Here is a 312-nt window from a genome sequence, read left to right as displayed (position 1 = left end):
ACAAATCCAAGAAATATGATGAATCTATTCAACATTTGGAAGACACCATCAGAAGGCCTAATCTGAGGATAATAGGTGTAGAGGAGCACCTCGAGAGAGAAGTTAATGGTCTAGGAAATTTGTTTAACAGGATCCAAGCAGAGAACTTCTCAAACATGCAAAAAGATAGGCCTATTAAGATACAAGAATCTTTTAGAACCCCAAATAGACCAGACCAGAAAAGAACATCCCACTGTCACATTAGGATACAAAGCTGGTTCAATATACATAAATCAATTAATATAATTCATCACATCAACAAGAGCAAGGATA

The sequence above is a fragment of the Dipodomys ordii genome, unplaced genomic scaffold (assembly GCF_000151885.1).
Source record: "Dipodomys ordii isolate 6190 unplaced genomic scaffold, Dord_2.0 Scaffold95, whole genome shotgun sequence".
In the NCBI taxonomy this organism is placed as follows: domain Eukaryota; kingdom Metazoa; phylum Chordata; class Mammalia; order Rodentia; family Heteromyidae; genus Dipodomys; species Dipodomys ordii.
Note: the sequence above shows the minus strand (reverse complement) of the source record.